The sequence below is a fragment of the Macaca mulatta genome, chromosome 4 (genome assembly GCF_049350105.2).
Source record: "Macaca mulatta isolate MMU2019108-1 chromosome 4, T2T-MMU8v2.0, whole genome shotgun sequence".
Classification (NCBI taxonomy): Eukaryota; Metazoa; Chordata; class Mammalia; order Primates; family Cercopithecidae; genus Macaca; species Macaca mulatta.
Window position 1 is genome coordinate 97,084,731 of NC_133409.1, and position 14,542 is coordinate 97,099,272.

General features: G+C 35.1%; 1 protein-coding gene across 3 annotated transcripts in view; it reads left to right on the top strand.

The window, feature by feature from the left end:
- RNGTT (RNA guanylyltransferase and 5'-phosphatase) overlaps positions 1–14,542 on the top strand; it is a 334,659-nt gene that overhangs the window by 70,633 nt on the left and 249,484 nt on the right. The gene's annotated exons all lie outside the window — the stretch shown is intronic.

The following is a 14,542-nucleotide window of genomic DNA, read 5'->3' on the forward strand; positions in this document are numbered from 1 at the left end:
TCAGCAACATTTTACTTTTTTCTTTTGTAATCCATATTTTTTGGATCCATTACAGTTTTGCTATATGTATGTATTCATTCAGCAAATGTTATAAATAGTTGAAATAATTATTTTAACATATTAACATAGAAGTCATTATTTCATATTACAATGTTTTAGAGTAACTAGAAGTACATATATGTTAGCTTTTAAATGTTATTTTGAAGATGACAGATTCTATTTAATTTTTATGAGTTTTGGAAAGTCTTAAGTGGCAGTCATACTCTTTGTATCATGACATCTCCATCTCCATGTAACATGTAGTTACCTTAAAAGATATATATGGAGACAAGAAGTGGAGCAGATATAACTTGGTTTCAATATTAGGTGACTGTAATGATCTAACCTGATACACTTTCTAGAATGTTTAAGTATTTTATTATATTTGATGTTATTGGTAATATGTAAAAATATTTTCATTCATTTTAATTGTCTGCCTCTGTTGGAAACAACTTTGCCCCTTAGTTTAGCATTTTTTAGCTTTTTAAGGGTATTTTATAGGCAAGACAGATGCATTTGACAAAATTCAGAACATTAAAAAAAGAAGAAAATAAAAAGAAATTTTACCACCTAGAGATTATCACTACCACCATTATGGTTTGACCTTTTTCTCTGGGTTATATGGCAGTTATGGTTTTTATTATTATTATTTTTTGAGATGGGGTTTCGCTCTTGTTGCCCAGGCTGAAGTGCAATGGCGCAATCTTGGCTCATTGCAACCTCCACCTCCCAGGTTCAAGCAATTCTCCTGCCTCAGCCTCCCAAGTAGCTGGGTTTACAGGCATGTGCCACCACGCCTGGCTTATTTTGTATTTTTAGTAGGGACAGGATTTCTCCGTGTTGGTCAGGCTGGTCTCGAACTCCCCACTTCAGGTGATCCGCCTGCCTTGGTCTCCCAAAGTGCTGGGATTACAGGTGTAAGCCACCATGCCTGGCCTATGGTTTTTATTATTAATGCTTTGTGTACTAATTCAAGTAGTTAAATAACAAGTATTTGATATGTATATGTTTACTTGTTCATATTATTTTGAATTTTCTTAATGAACTAGCCTTAAAAATTAATAATAATGCATAATGCAAAATTGAAACAGTGTAGAACTGAAAAAATGTGCCTTGTGTGCTTGCAGTAGTTATACAAAGACAGGTATAGATCAATATACAGATCATTTGGATCTTTTACCCATTCTGCACCCTTCCCTGTGAATATGTGTTTTTGACGGATAAATGAAAATTAGCCTCTCTGCTTATTTTCAGAATATTAAAACTATATTTAATATGTTGGGTTAGATTATGTTCAGAATCTATTGGTAGTAAGGATGTTAAGGATACTGTTGAGACATATATTTTAATAGATACCTAAAAACAACAAATGGGTTTATTACCTGCTTCTTTGGGTGGAGAACGAGTGGAAAAATGTGAGGTCAAGGTGTCTATTTCTAGGCTTTACACTACAAAATGAACTGAATATTTGGGATTGAGGCATAAATTAAACCTCTTAGGAGTTTCATATTTTAGGTACTCTTTTTTTTCTGTTAAAATTTATTTTATTTTATTATTTTGAGACAGGGTCCTCACTCTGTTGCCTAGGCTAGAGTGCAGTGGCACAATGATTGCTCATTGCACCCTTGACCTCCTGGGCTCAAGTCATCCTCCCACCTCAGCCTCCAAAGTAGCTGGGATTACAGACATGTGCCACTATGCCCAGCTAATTTTTAAAATTTTCTGTAGGAATGCGACCTTGCTATGTTGTCCAGGCTGGTCTTGAGCTTCTGGGCTATAGTGATCCTCCCGCCTTGGCTTCCCAAAGTGTTGGGAAGCCACCACGCCTGGCCTTAGATATGCTTTACTTTCTGCATTGCTTTCTTCACAGTGTCATGGTAAGCTTTGGGCAAAATAATAAAGCCTGCAAAATTTGTCTCTAGCTTCTTTCATCCAACTTTTGTGGATTTTGTTTCTCCTCTGTAGTTGTGTGCCCCTTTCTCTGTGTCTCGGTATTGTTAGACCCTTAGATGATTGGCTAAAGTAATTTTTTATGAAATAATTGGTTAAGGTGTTTTTGATTGGTAATGGAAATATCTGATTTCTCCTAGAACCAGGCTCCACCAAACACAAAAGGAAAATCCCTGAGTATTTATTGAATACCTACTCTGTTTTAGGATACTTTATTCTGGGAGAGAAAAAATTTTGCAAGGTGTTTCTGGAGCAGTGTAAAATCTGTCTTTTGCACAGTAGGATTTAAGTCCAATAGCATGGAAGAGGGACTTTCTGTGAATAAGGTGAAAAGAGCCTGAGGAGGCTGTAGAATGGTCTTGGAGGCTATGAAATCAGAATAGCTGATTAATAGCTATGAACCCTGGACTCCATTGTCATTAAAGCTATGTCAGGATAGAGTGTAGGATTTCTTTTTATTATCCTTATTTCATAATTTAATGACAATTTGTTATATCTATTAACAATATTTAAACCAGGGATCTCTGAAATTGAGTGTAATAGGAAACCTGGATATAGTTAACAGTAAAAGGTACTGTGTAAGAATTTTGCATTAGCCTGACCAAGGCCTGAAGGCCTGGAGATAACAGTAAGTAGAGTGACTTAAAAAAAAAAAAAAAAAAAAAAAGAAAGAAATTGTGTTTTGGTATGTTGCCCAAGATGGTCTCAAACTCCTGGCCTCAAGTGATTCTCCCCTGTTGGCCTCCTGAAGTACTGGGATTATAGGTGTGAGCCATTGAACCCTGCCTAGAATGCTTTTGACAGGAAACTCTAATGGATTCTAAAACATTGTAGAATAGGGAATATTTCTGAAGTGTAAAGCTGGGTAATAAAACAGAAATACAAAAGTTATTGAAAATTAAACAGTGAGAAATTTATATTAATTGTAATAGGTGAATTGATGGAGACTAAGCTACTGTAGTCTCAGAAACAAATGAAATGAAAGTTTGTTTGATGGACGAATTAATTGTGTTTCGTGTATTTCAATAAACTCATACTTTTAAAAATGAGATTTCTTTAGTTTTTATAGTTCTGAATACTTTTGATTGCAGTTTTTGATCTCTAATAATTAAACATTTAAAAAAATCTTCTAATTTGGAATTATGTCAGACTTAGAAAGTCTTCCAAAATAGTACAAAGAATTTCCATGTGCCCTTAACCAGATTCCCCAAATGTTAACATCTTATACTATTACAGTACAATGGCCAAAATCAAGACATTAACACTGATGTATTGATTATTGATGTTATTCAGATTTCACTAAAAGTGTCAATATTATGTCCTGTTTCTGGTCCAGGACCCAATCCAGGATCATGTGTTTCATTAGGTTGCCATGTCTCTTCTTCTTTTTTCTGCAATAATTCTTTAGGCTTTCTTTCATGACTTTGACACTTTTGAATAGCATTGGCTAGTTATCTTGTAGCTTGTCTCTCAGATTGAGTTTGTTTGATGTTTCCTCATGATTCAAGTTGGGCATGCTTGCAGGAACATCACAGTAGTAATATTTGCGTGTCATTTCAGGAGGCACATAATGTTGAATTGTCCTATTAGTGATGATTGTAACTTTGATCTCTTGATTTAGTTGGTGTGTGCCAGATTGATAAAGGTATTTTTGCTTATTATTTCATTTTTGTTTTGTATTTATTATTTTATTTATTATTTATTTATTGATAAAGTCATGTCTGCCATGATAAAGTTATTATTTTTCCTTTGTACTTAAGAATCTGTGAGGGAGATACTCTGAGATCATGTAAATATCCTGTTTCCTATACTTTTCCCCATTATTTTTAACATTCTTTAATGATTCTTACCTGAAACAGTTACCACTGTTATGTTTGCTAAGTAGAATAGTGGAATTCAGCTGTTGGGAAGAACTTTCCGTTCTTTCTCATTTCTTTATTTTTTCTTTTTTTATTCCTATCAGTGTGGACTCATAGACACATATTATATTCTGTGGGTTATAATCTATCTTAGTAATTATTTTATTGTTCCAAAGGTCTTATTTGACCATTGAGGGACCCATCAAGTGAGTCCTGTCTTTTGACATCTCCCCCTCATTTTTTGAGTACTTTCTTGTTTCTGGCACCCCTAGATGTTGCAGACTTATCTTGTGCTTTTCCTACCCCAGCCCTGGAATCAATTGTTTCTCTAAGGAGTGGTATTTAGAAACCAATTTCTGCACACAAGTTGGGCTTATTAGTACCGGGATACCATTGCTTCTAGGCCCTCTCAGAAGATAGAGCTAGGAAATGTGTGTGTGTGTGTGTGTACATAAATACACACCTATATCTGTTTCAGTATCTGTCTCCATCTGTATGTGCATGTATACATTTTTTTTTTTTCAAAATCATGAGTTCATACTGATACTTCCAGTTCTAATGTACTACCATAGGATTTATTGAATTTTTTCTCATTTTCTATTTGTAACTCCTCTCTCTGGTAGGGAGACACTAGGTTTTCATGATCCATAATATTTACTATAATACACATAAAGTAATTTTGGAATTGCTATTCCAAACCACTGTGAGAAATCCATTTGAATAGAGTGTAATATTTGTGAACAGTTGGTCTGACTTTAGAGCCTTAGGGTATATAAAGTATACTGTGTTCCAAGGTTACTTAATTGTTTTCTCTCTTCCTGCCAACCCCTTTAGTGTAGATAGTTTTCATTTGTAATACAATTAGTTTCATTTGTTTCTGCTTATATTCTGAGTTTGCCGTCATCCTTTGTTGATGTTAATTTTTCTTTTTTCTGAGTGTGTGAAACACTATGGTGATTCTAAAAGTCTACACTCAGTGTAGTTCTGAGTATACTCCAAGAAATGTTACTTTCTCCTATCCCTTTTAACCCTTTCCTGAGTCTACTCCAAGAAATATTACTTTCTCCTGTCCCTTTTAACCCTTTCCCTTTCTCTTTTCATTCTGTTCCTACCCACCCGCTTAAGTAACCAGCCTCATCATTTTCTGATTTACCCTTCTTGCATTTCTTTTTGTACAGATAAACAGATGCACTTTTCCTTTTCCCCTTTCTTACAGGAAAGATACCATACACTTTAGAATTAGTCTTTTCACCTTGCTTTTTCCATTTAACAGTATGTTCTAGAAACCACTGCATTTCACTTCACAGATACCATCCTCATTCTTTTTTTACAGCTGCGTTGTACTCATTGTGTGAATGCATAGTTTATTCAACCACTCTCCTATATGGAGATATTTAGATCGTTTCCAGTATTTTGTAATTACAAATGATGCTGTGATTAATAACTTTGAGCTGACTTTCCCCACCTAGGTTGGGGTTGAAAGCCTAACCTCAGGGTCAGTTTCTAGAAAGAAGGATTGCTGAGTTGAAGGCTAGGTGTATATGAAGTTTAATTAGATACCACGAGTTTCTGCTTCAAAGGGGTAGTGCCAGATTGTCTTCCCACAGGCAGTTTGTGAGAATGCCTGTACCACTGCAGCCTTGCTAACAGAATGTTTTGGCAAATTTTTCAATTTTCATCAATCTGGTTAGTGAGAAATGGTATTTCATTCTCGTTTTAATTATGAATGAAGTCGAACATCCTCTCATATGTTTAAGGGCTATACTTATCTTTTTTGTGAATTATCTGTCCTTGTTTCTTTTCTGTTGTCTTTTGACTTTGTTCATGTTGTTTTTTTTGCCATACAAAATTTTATTATTTTTATGAAGTCAAGTTTATTAATTTGTATTGCCTCTTGATTTTGATTTATAGTTAGAAACCTTTCCTTATACTGAGATTAAAGAAGAATTAATTTTCTCATATTTCTTCTAATATTTGTATGGTTTGATTTTTTTAATCTGGAAGACTTTTTAAATTATAGGCAATCTAGCATTTCTATATATTTAAAAACTCCTTCTATTGTCATTGTTATTATTACTTTGCTGTGAAGAATTAATATCGTAAATTCATTTTCAGTGAAGACTATCTTCTAAGATTGGAACTGAGTCATGATGATTCACTTTGAAAGTATGTCATCCTGATAGTGACCACCTTGCCTGTGTACTAGGTGTTAATATACAGAAGGCTTATTTTAAATTTACTATTCATCAGTGTTTTGTTATTTCTTTGCAGTATCTTTTACAGTAATGGAAGGCTTTTAAGATGAGAAATGTATGGTTTTGGTAGGAGTTGAGGAGTTGAGTTGAAGTCAAAAGGAAGGCCTAGTATCTCTAATTCCGATCCACAGGCTTCTAACTTAACTTTGCAAAGAAGGACATGGATTTACAAATGTTTTATATAGTGTGTGCTGTGCACCTACTTCCCAAATGTACTTCAATTTTTTTTTTTTTTTTTTTTTTCCCCGTAAAGAGTCTGGGCTCCTTCCTGTTCTTGTCTCTACAACTCAGCCTGTACCCGAGTGGTATTAGCTATTCTTATATTGCTTTTCTGTGGAGGAAAACAGCTTCTAGAGCTGAAATCTTAAGAATGTTTTGGGAAGATCAGAGAGCTTCTTTAGAAAAAGTTTCCAGGCATTTCATCATACTTAGTATCTTATCTTAGTTCATTTGTGCTGCTATAGCAGAGTACCTCAGATTGGGTAATTTATAAAGAACAGAAATTTATTTTTCACAGTTCTGGAGGCTGGGAAGTTCAGAGTCAAGGTGCTAGCAGGTTCAGTGTCTGGTGAAGGCTGCTCTTTGCTTCCAAAATGATGCCTTGTTGCCGCGTCCTCCCATGGCTGAAGGGGTGAATGCTATGTGCTCAAATGGTGGAAGAGCAAAAGGGCCTAGCTAGTTACCACCAGCCCTTTTGTAAGATCGCTAATCCCATGCACGAGGGCAGAGCCCTCATGGCCTAATCACCTCCTAAAGGTTCCATCTCTCAGTGCTCTTGCACTGGAGATTAAATTTCACCATGAATTTTCAAACCGTAGCACTTGTTTATATTTTAACTTGTTGAATTTTTGAATTTTTAAATTTTATTTAACTTTTTCCTGAGCTTTGAAAATTATTTCTTGTTACATTCCCCACTTCTAAGACTTTAGTAATTCACTAAATTATAGTTTCTGTTTCTTGGATTCCTCTGTGTGTCAGGTACTGTGCTAGGTTCTGGGGAAACAGCAGTGAGCAGTGTGGGCACTGTCTCTATCTCATAGAACTTGCAGGTAATTATTTAACTAATAATAAATTATTTGGGGATAATTGATTAACAGCTTGACACAAATTCAATTTAGACCTTCAGCACATATCTCATAGACAGATAAATTCCCAACTGATTAAATAAGTGTAAATAAAATTTATTTTCTGAGAAAACAAGATAGCAGAATAAATTAGGTTAGATATACCTCTGGCACATGTTTCCTTAGCATTCTTTGGATATTTAGGTAGTTGGATCTTGGGTTTAGGAGAAGAATGTGGATTGAAAGTACAGATTTAGGAGACAATAGCATGTGATAGACAGGGATATGGACAGGCTGCTGAGTAGAGGAAGCAATGGTGACTGAGCGTAAGGGAGGTGGGTGAAAAGCAGGAGAAATATCTGCCATTCAAGCTGAGGGAAAGTAAAAATGTCTCCAAAGAAAGGTTAAATCTTATAGAGAATTAGTAAGCTAAGGAGTGAAAAGTGTTTGTTGAATTTAGCAACAAGATATTTTGGATTGGGTTGGGATGTTCTCAGTTTTTGTATAGTATAGAGTAGGGCAGTGGGAGTAAGTTGAAAGTGATGACACTTTTCCTTTAAACATTTCCTCTCTTTTTTCCTTTGGCTGTTGTTAACAAATGTCTCTTCTGAGGGAGATTCCAAGAGAGCAAAGAGAACGTTATTAAGAGTTAGTGAAAGCACCTTATTTCATCCAAGAGACAGTTATGGCAGGGCATTTTACCTGTCAGTGTCTGCCTCCCTCCCTGCCTGCCTGCCTGCCTGCCTGCCTGTCTGTCTCACATTGAAATTCAAATGTGAGATAATTGGCAATAAATGTTTATTAACTTGTTTATTTGGAATAAAAATGAAGTTGGACTCTTCCTGTCAGATAGTGGGACTTTCGATTTGGCTGAGGTTTTGATAGTGAGAGTCGGTCAAATGAGTATTACATAGCAAGCATTTTCGTGTAGATTAAATCAGCCAAAACTGCAGTTTTGGGATTTTGATGAAAATAGACTTCAAGCATTTGATAAAATAAAATCATTTTATTTAACCATAATATTGGTGAAGGTGTATTGAAATATAACACTCCCTCTGCCCCCTCCCCCCACTTTCAGAGTTAAACAAAATGATTCTCAATGAAAGACTCACAATTACATTTGATAGTCACTTCATATGTCTTTATGCCTCCTTGATTAGATTGTCCTTCAATTTTGTTGAAAGCTGCCGAATAATCAAAGTTTATTTTAAAGGAGCTCGTTGAACTTCTGACAGTTCCTAAAATACATTAAACTTTTTTCTTAATATTTCTTTTGTCTTCAGCACTCTTATTTCATTATTTTCATGGCTCTCCCCAGGAGGGGGGAGTCAGTTCTACTTGAGTGTAAATGCAACACCAGGAGAAGTGATACAATGTTACTACAGTTACAGTTGGAATTGAACTGTCTTGTAATTGTGAAATACTGCTTTTTCACAGATATTTTGGGAAAAGATAGAATTTTATAATAAGGATTTATCTGTGTACTTAGTTTATTAGCAGACTTTGTAATGCAGTTAAATAAATTAAGTTTTCAAAATAAATTAATTCAACATCCATTGAAAGTTGTGAAGACTTAGAACTATATAAAAATTTTAGAATTAATTTTCACGCATTTTAATTCTTTCTGCTGAGAGTTTGAGTACTATACATTTAATTTCAACTGTTATTGAATCAGTAGGTAAAAACCAAATGTTTTTAACAACTACTGTTGTAAAGCAAATAGTAAAGTAAAAGATAATAACTCAGATTATGCTTGACGTAGGAAAAATGTAAGGCTATGGGAATAATGTAATAGACCAACAAAAGGGTTGGTGCTGTGGTTGCAATTTTTACATATGTATCTATAGCTGTATTTATATCTGTATTCTTTGACTTACATATTTATATAATACACACACATATACAAGCAATCCTGCTTCAAGAAAAACTGAATATAAAAGGTAAATTTGGGACTTGCTTTATAAGGAAAATTATTGCAGGGAATAAAAAAAGTCACTTAGGCATTTATGGAAATGTAATTTATATTCAGCTTTTTATAACACATTTGTTAAGTAGGTGAGATACATTTGCAGAATATTTCTTGAAGGAAATTATAGACAGGTTTATTTTCCTAGATCCTGGTCTGGGGATTTCCTCTCTCCCTCCCTCCTTCCCTCCCTCCCTTCATTCATTCAGAAATTATACTGAAAACTTATTTGCCTCTAGGGCTCTGTGTTAGGTGCTGCATGGATTAGGACTGCTTAAGACAGAATCCTCCACTTTAACTTGCTGTAATTCAGCTTTAACTTTTCATTCTAAACATTCTCTGTAAAGGACCTAATAGTAAATATTTTATTTGTGGGTTTTGTGGTCTCTGTCTCAAATACTCTGCCATATAGCACAAAAGCAGCCATATCCCACTGATCTTACATAAACCAAATGATGTATTTCAATAAAATTTGGGGGGTGTATTTCAATAAAATTTTATTTACAAATTAGCAGGTCACATTTGGCTTTTGGACCATAGTTTGACAACCCATCATTAAGTACATTCTCCTTAAAAGACGGTCTTTACATCTTAAGTGTTCTTTCTTTGTAAGAAAGTGTAAAAAGTGAGCTTAAGGTAGGGAAGCATATTAAACATAAAGATTTTTTAAAATTTGCTTTTTTTTACATTTTGAAGTAAGATTTCTTCCCATTAATTGTAAGTTCATGCTAAGCCATTGGTACTTTGACAAGATTTTTTATGTAATTTACTAAATGTATACATTTGAAAGACAAGATTTTTTTCCTCATGAAAATCATTCCTATGCCTTTGTTAGAGCAGGGTGCTCAATGTATGGTCATACTATATGTGCCCTGACAAATACACTTCGTGACTTGTGAATAGCATGTAGAAATAGCTGTTGTGTGGATAAACTGTAATATGTTCAGGCAGCTTCTGTATTTTCTGCTGTAACAGTATTTATTTATTTATTTAGAGACAGAGTCTCACTCTGACACCCAGGCTGGAGTGCAATGGCGTGGTCTTGGCTCACTGCAACCTCTGCCTTCCAGGTTCAAGTGATTCTCCTGCCTCAGCCTCCTGAGTAGCTGGGACTACAGACGCGTACCTCTACACCTGTCCATTTTTTTGTATTTTTAGTAGAGACGGGGTTTCACTATTTGCCAGGCTGATCTCGAACTCCTGACCTCATGATCTGCCCACCTCAGCCTCCCAAAGTGCTGGGATTACAGGCGTGAGCCACTGTGCCTGGCCTGTGAAGGTTTTTATACAGAACCATGCAATTACCCCAGGTGGTTAGTAGCTTGCTTGGGTCCCTTGATATGTATCTCATTAATAATGTTTGTAGCATATGTTTATTCTAATGACTGGAGCTGAATGTTCAGACAGGTATAGTGTGGATAAGGTAATGCGATGCTAGACTAGAAAAGTTTTACATACTGAGAATATTAAAGAGGTTTCAGATGTCTCTGGAATAATTTTCAGTGAACTACAAACAAAAAAGTGTATCTTACCATTTAGGAACAGAATGAGTCAAATTATGATCAATTAGGTATTGTGTCTACTGCTTTCATTTAGATTTGTTCACTTAGCTCTTTATAAATTTCTTTTTGGCTCTAGTTTTCTTTTGAAAGCAAAGCAAATGGCTCCTGATATGTAACATAAGAACTGGAGATGAAATGAATATTGGAATTAAATAAGAATTTATCTCCTATCTTATTATTTACAAATAAATATCAGTTATAGCCATTATATCATATCTAGTATTTAGGAATTCAGCAGTAAATAAAGTTATGTCTGGGAAGGACTTTTACTTTTTTAATTGTTCTGGGGAAACTTAGAGTTTTTGTGGAGGTGTCTGAGGGACCAGACTCTGGAAAAGTAAAATATTTGTTTCAAATCATATAAGTAGGTAGTGGCAAAATCAGCATCATTCTGTATTCTAGTACTTGGGCTTTTACAGTTAGGTTTAAGCTGGGCATGGTGGCTCATGCCTATAATCCCAGCACTTTGGGAGGCCGAGGTGGGTGGATCACTTCAGGTCAGGAGTTCGAGACCAGCCTGGCCAACATGGCAAAACCCTGTGTCTACTAAAAATAGAAAAAGTAGCCGTAGCCAGGCATGTTGGCTTGCACCTGTAATCCTAGCCACTTGGGAGGCTGAGACAGGAGAAACGTTTGGACCCCGGGAGGCAGAGGTTGCAGTGAGCCGAGATTGTACCACTACACTTCAGCCTGGGCTACAGAGCAAGACCCTGTCTCAAAAAAAAAATAAATACATAAATGAATAAATAAATAAGTAAATAAATAAAAATTAGGTTTAAGGTAGTTTTTCCTCATAATAATGGGAATTATACTAACTATACTAATTTTAGGACTCAATCAACGTTTAGTATCATACCTCTGGTGATAACCAAAACTCTTAGAGAGAATGTAGGCCAGATCTTGTCATTTAAAGACTCCAGCCCTGTTTTTAATAGTAGTTTCATCAGAACTATAGTTAGGGATCCAGTCCAGTTTCCTTGCAACTGGGTGGAACACAATAAAGCTCCTGTGTTTCTTTTATCACGGGGAAGTGAGACTACCAGAGAATATTTAAAGGTCAACTCAGAAACACTGTTTATTGATCTGAAGCTACGTTTAATGATATGTTGTGGTAAATTGGTTCAAAAAGAAGGACTCTTTGACTCCCTCCCCAAGCCTAAATCTTTCTTTGAGTCCCCCTATATGGAACAGATAAAAGTAGTAATGCTTTGGTTGCTGCAAATTGAGGAAAGCATATGGGGTTGCATTCTGGCGTGGCGTCTGAGGTTACCGTGAACCTTTTTAGGGCAGCATTTCCAGTTTACCATCATAGGAACCTTTTATTAAAAAAATATTCAGAGATTCAAATTCATTAAGCCTGGATTGGTTCTGAGAAAATGCATTTTTGAAAAGCACCCCAATTATTTGTGATTTTTAACGTGATTTGGGAGCTGCTATATGTAGTGCCTCATGGAACAAAATTTAAAAATCAGTGACCTAATTCAAAGTACTATTTAGCCAGCCATTGAGTTAAGAATATACCTGAGAATTTCTCCATTAGTTGGTGGAGACCCACACAAAATGCTTATTAGTACATTATTCAATTCATATTAGTTATTGTTGTTATAACTGAAGACTGTTTTGAAAACTATTATTACATGGGAATCAACATTGGTTTCCCAGAGTTCACTCAGAATTCTTTTAGGGTGTGGTATAGTTATTGTACAAGAAGAAAATTAAGTAAAGGCAAAACAATCTAACATTTTAAAACCAAATCTTTGAAATGCCTGTTGGCTACTAGTCACATCTTTAGGATTTACTAAAGGATAAAAAGGTCCCTTAAATAGTAGTTTCTTTAATCAAATCCTAAGTATGAGAGTTTCTACTGGTTAATAGGGATACTATCTTTGAAATGGTATTTAAAAATAAAAATTAACCAAATTTATTACCTATTACCAAAATCTGGCTAGAGAACTCTTAGAGCTAAGCAGATACATATAAAACTTTGGTTGCAAACATAGGTGCAGCCCTAAGTCAGAATTTTCAGTTGTCCAGGTTCTGGGGGCAGCAAACATATGAAGCTTTGAAAGATTAAAACAAATTTTTCATTAATATTTTCAAACTTTTTTTGCACTATATAGAGCTGGGCTACTGGACCCAAACAAATGAGAAACAAGGAATATATGATAAAGAGATTGAATTTGTCTCTTTGTTCATTCATGTAGTTGACAAATATTTATTGAACATTTACCATATGCCAAAGATTGTGCTAGCTGTGGTAGGCTTAGCAGGTAATTAGAACTAAACTGTTTGATGATTATGATTATTGTTTTTTGAGACAGGGTCTCTGTTGCCTAGGCTGGAGTGGAGTGGCACACTTAAGGCTCACTGCAGCCTCAACCTCCCACCTCAGCCTCCAGAGTAGCTGGGATTATAGGCTTGTGCTGCCACACCCAACTAATTTTTGTATTTTTTTCTCGTTGAGATAGGGTTTCCCCGTGTTGCCCAGGCTGGTCTTGAACTCCTGGGCTAAAGTGATCTGCCTGCCTTGGCCTCCCAAAGTGTTGGGATTACAGGCCTGAGACACTATGCCCAGCCAGGATTATTTTTGTATGCTGCTTTTTATGTTAACATGAGTATATTTCATTGTTATGACATGTATTTTTAAAGTGACTTAATTGCTGCCAAGAAAAAAATAGTTTACCCTCAATTATAGGGGCATTTAGACTCCAGTTTTTCATTGCTGTAAATAACTGTACTGATCTTCTTATACCCATCTTTGCATAAATTTTGACAAAAATAGTATTACTTAGATATAGTATGGAAACCTTTGAAGTCCTTGATATACCTTGCTAGAGGTTGTAGTGATAACGCCCGCAACAGCAGTGCTCGAGTGTACATCCTTGGAAATTTGGGGTAGTTTCACTTAATATAAGTAATGTAGCCAAGTTGACAATTGGAAAATGAATTTTTTTCTTAAAATATTTTATTGATGTAAAAATTAAAGGAAAATGAATTTTAAAATTGCTTTGATTAGCATTTTTTGAATACTAGTGTGGTTACACAAGTTCATTCTGTATTTTGGCTAGCAGCAGTTATAACACGTAATACTTGTTGAACACTTAATGTGTATTAGGCTATAAGATAGCGTTGTGAATAAGTAGCTTTTTCAAGGCCATACACACAGTTATTGTAAGTAGCAGGACTGGGATTTGAATTTAAGTGATCTGGCCTCAGAGCCCAGAATCTTTTTTGCCAGGTCATGTCCCCATTATTTTTTCAGTATTTTGATAGTTATTTTTACTGTTTTATTCTAATAGATGAATTTTTCTGTCTTAAAATATATGTATTCTGATAATGTCTTCCTTATAAAACATTAAAAAGAAATTAAAAAGTTCTTCCTGTGAGAACTTTTATCCCACCCCTTGGGATAATCAATATTAAGAGTTGGGTGTTTGGTTTCTCGAGACATTATGCCTTCATCTCCTTACCTGCTGTTTTCTTTCCTTACTTTCTGATCCTCCACATAATGGGAATGATATATGCTGTTCTCTTATAAATAAATAATAGAAAAAACTCTATCAATGGTTTTCAAATTGCTTTGTGATGGTAATTCAAATTGCATTGTTCCTTTCACTTAATGGGATAATAAATATATTTGCAGAAAGAATATTTACTGCTTTAATAGATAACTATTAAGCTACTGTAAGCTTTAGAAGGTCTCAAAGACAATACAAGACACTAGAGGAAAATAAAACTATAATTCCTACTCTCAGCAGGAAAATGAAGTACAATTTACGATGTGGTAAGAGATATAACAAAACTATGTGTAGTACCAGACAACTAAGTAAGAGACACCAAAGAGCTA